This window comes from Solanum stenotomum, chromosome 8 (genome assembly GCF_019186545.1).
Source record: "Solanum stenotomum isolate F172 chromosome 8, ASM1918654v1, whole genome shotgun sequence".
Lineage (NCBI taxonomy): Eukaryota > Viridiplantae > Streptophyta > Magnoliopsida > Solanales > Solanaceae > Solanum > Solanum stenotomum.
In genome coordinates this window covers 24,889,263-24,893,823 of record NC_064289.1, presented here as the reverse complement: position 1 = coordinate 24,893,823, position 4,561 = coordinate 24,889,263, and positions in this window count along the sequence as shown.

The following is a 4,561-nucleotide window of genomic DNA, read 5'->3' as shown; positions in this document are numbered from 1 at the left end:
ATATTGAGGTTGAAAATAGAGAAGTCATTAGTGAAAATTAATGATAATCAAGCAAGAAATGAGAAAACACTAATGGAGGTGGAAGGTAGTGCATCCATTGGAGAGAGAAGGGAAAAAAATTAAATTTTAAAACTGATTTCCAACACGATTCTGACGTGGCAATGATGTGGTGTTGATATGGCAATGACTTGGCGCGTGTGTAGTATACTTGCCACCGTGAGACTGGTTTTGTATTCTTAGGGGGGTATTTATTCACTTTAAATGAGATTAGGGGGGTATATAAACACCCGTGTAGTTGAAGTACTAAAGTAAGTTTTCGTGCCAAGTTCAGGGGGGGTTTTATGTATTTTCCCTATTTTTATTTCTTTATCCTCATTATAATATTTTTATTATATATAATTATGAAATTACAATTTTTACTATAACATATTTATGAGGAGGAGATTAGTTTTTATTGAGTAATAGACATCAATACTTAACCTTTAAATCAATAACAAATTTGTTTCATTTCTTCCATTGTTAAAAGTAATTATTAACAAACTTTAATTTAATGAAGTTGGATTACTACTACTTTGTAGTTTGTATAGTACAATTCTTTTATCTTATATTATATATATGTGTGTGTGTGTGTTCTTTTACTTGTACAACATATAGGGAGAAAAAAGAACAAAACAATAGTAGAGGCATTAGTGAAGGATAAACGACAGGCAAAGAGTATATGCGAGAAAAGAATGTAATTCAATGGTTATTTTAGTTTCTTTTTAATTTCCATTTCATTTTTATTTTATTTACCAACCATTATAGAAAATATTTTTTAACTTTTATTTAGATTAAAAGAAATTTAAAGGGTCAATAATTGCCAATAAATGCTTTTATGTATGTGTAATAATTTACTACAAAATATTTGCTATGTACAATAGAAATGAAATTAATTAAAGGATATATATATATTATAGCTTATTGCTTAAGAATACATTCTCTCTTTTGTTCAATATTAATTGTTATGTTTAACAAAAATAAATCATGTTAGTATTTATCTTGATAAAATAATATAATTAGAACAATTAATGATGTTACTCCCTTATTTAAATTTTTTTTTAACTATTCTTTAAAATTATTTAAAATAAATATAACTCAATTATAACTTGACAAATTTACCCTTCTTTGTATTAATTTCTTCATTTTAATGCATACTATTAAAAGCATGACTTATTTAATAAATACTTTGAAAATAAATCAACACAAATAAGTTTACTCTATAATATATATTATATAAATATATATAAACATGTTCTTTTTTTACCAAACAAAGATTCACACTTCTTCGTATTGATTTATTTTTAAAACTTTCATTATATAAGTCATTTTTTTAAAAAATAATGTGAATTAATATGAAGAAATTATTACAAAAGGACAAAGTTGTCAAATTATAATTAATTTATATTTATTATGGTTTAAAAAAAAATCAAAATAAGAAAGGTATATGTAATATTGTAAACCACAGGGGAGGTAGGTNAAACATGTTCTTTTTTTACCAAACAAAGATTCACACTTCTTCGTATTGATTTATTTTTAAAACTTTCATTATATAAGTCATTTTTAAAAAAAATAATGTGAATTAATATGAAGAAATTAATACAAAAGGACAAAGTTGTCAAATTATAATTAATTTATATTTATTATGGTTAAAAAAAAAATCAAAATAAGAAAGGTATATGTAATATTGTAAACCACGGGGGAGGTAAGTTTTGTAAGATTATCCCTTAAAAATTTAATCACCGCGCAAAGCGCGAACAAATTCCCTAGTACTAAATAACGTGGCTGAAACTATAAACAATATATATATATATATATATATATCACCTCTCCCATTCAACATATATTCGATTCTCCACTTTATAATTTCCTTTCCCATTTTTCTGCATCATACCCCCAATAAATAAGTATCACCCATAAGTACCGAATAAATTTCATAAATTACCTCCTAAAAATAATAATTTCTAGAATAAAAACACTACGGTCAAATTTCGTTATAACTATGTTTGGGAAAATCAAATTCAAATTTCTTAATCCGTTTAAGTTTGTACAGGTCACTCATTATTAATTCAACCTAATTCAGCCCTTTCGAATAAAACAGATTGCTCTCCTCCTTAAAATTGGGATGGATTTTACTTCATTTCTTTAGGATTTTTTACTTAGGTTAATATGTTTTACATTTTAAGCAATTACCATTTTCTTAAGGCTAATTTGTATTTGGTTATAATAGATATTAGTAATATTTTTCTAAACTTTATAATATTTATTGTTCTTTTTAAATTAATCTAAGTTTGATCTATTAATTATTTTTTAATAGATGTTAAAGTATATTTAATCCATTCTCTTTAGAATAACTAGAGCCTTACCTAGAATCATATAAGTTAGCAGAATATTAATCAGAATTAATTTAGCATTGTTTTAGTTTAAAATTTAGATGTGACATAATTTAATAGTGACTCCTTAAGTTAATTAATTTAGGTGTGAATTTTTTTATTTTTTTTAAAAAATAAGAATAAATTAAAACAACATCATTAATGTTTTGTTGATTACGTGAAATGGTATTTATTTTGAAATAAAATAAATTAAAAAGATAAAACTAATATTTATTTTGACATGTGAATTGTGATAGGGACTTGGGAGGGGTTGTTTTAAATTTGTTTGAGAGAAATCAGGCGAGAAATGTGTGAGAGAGAGGGGACTGATTTGAAATTTTTTAAAAAAAAAAAAGGAAAAGAAGAAACGTGTGAGACATGATATGTATTTTGGATTTTGATACAAATTGAATGTGCGGGACACAAAATAGCACATCTATATTTTAATCGAAGTAGCTGCGAATGATAATTTTTTCAAACTATAGTCATGTATAGTAAATACATATCTATGAAAAGATATAAAGTTTCTTATTATAAAAACTAGTATATATATCCGCGTGTTGCGCGGACATATAATTTTTCTTGTTAGGAATTTATTCATTCAAAATTTTCACATAAAATATTAAATATCATAAGATTAAATGACATGTTGGTATATTTTGTATATATTTTTTCTAATTCAGAAGGTTCAAAATATTCTTTACGTTCCTAAATTTGTGTAAAATTATAATAGAAAAATGATTTAAAATATAGTAAAGATAAAATAGTTTAATAATAATACAAAATATACATAAAATGCAATATTTAAAATTATTATATATATAATCATTGAAAAAAATTAATTACAAATAGTGAATCAGTTACTTGTTGTATTGTTTTTTACATTATTAATTCAGACTTTTAATTTTCACATACGAAAATAATAATTTATATGTTTATCAATGAATAGTGGTCGAGGAACTTACCAATTTTTCTAGTATTCTAATATATTAATTAATGCATAAATTTCACTATTATAAAGTTTATCACTATTTTTAATACTTATTATTTTAATACTACGTGTAATCTTTACTTATTATTTTCATTCCATAGTTATTTTAGTTTAATAATAGAGAAAATAATACTTACAATAATTTCTATTTTTATTAATGAAGAAATCTCGAGCAAATTCAATAATTCTTCTAATTTCCTATTAAGAATACTGATTAAAATTATTTATGATCATTGTTAAAGTTTCTACACAATTGAGATAAAAATTGAACTGTATACAAATAAAAATATTTTTAAACAAACAAAATAATTATGTGCACTATTAGAGAGTACTTTCCAATGTTATAATTATCCTACAATTATGACAACTAAAATCGTTAGTGAACTGTTAGTTGTTTCACAATTTTGTTAAATAGCCTAATATTTTACACCTTTCTTTAATAATTCCTAATTACTTAAATTGTAATTTCTAAGTAATCAAATGGCATACTATATATTTCACTTTTGATAAAAAATAATTTTTCGTTTCTTTGAGACCTTGTAATATAAGAAATCTCCTTTGTACCATTTTATTTTTAGAATCTCTATACATTCTATAGGTTTAAAGATTTCAAAAGTTAAAGAGAGTTCATTTATTTTAAGTATAATGCATCAACATAGTAATTACTTTCCAAGAGTATTTTGTAGAAATATAATTTCACAAAAATAGGTAGTTTCACAAAATATGCTTAACTAATTTGTGAATTTTTTTTATCCATTTTGAACGTTTTTTTTGTTTGGTTTCAAGTAAAATTATCCTTAATAATTAAATTCAAATTATTAACAAATAATTTGTAAGAGTTAACTTTTTTTATCGCTATTACATTGAAGGCATTGATTATGACCGCTCATGTAAAATTTAATATTGTAAAACCTGAAATTATACGGAAAATCAAAGTTAGTAATCGACAAAAAAGTATGAAATGTTTATTGTTATATAATAATTAAAAAGGATATAATAAATACAAATAAAAGTAATTCAAAAATAAAAAAGGAAAAGAAAGTTCAACAATTACTTTATAAAGATATTTATATTGAATTAGGATTCTATTTATTTTTTCAGATTACTTCCAAAAAAATTTTTAAAAAGCAATAAAAACTTTACGTACTCAAATTATATTACT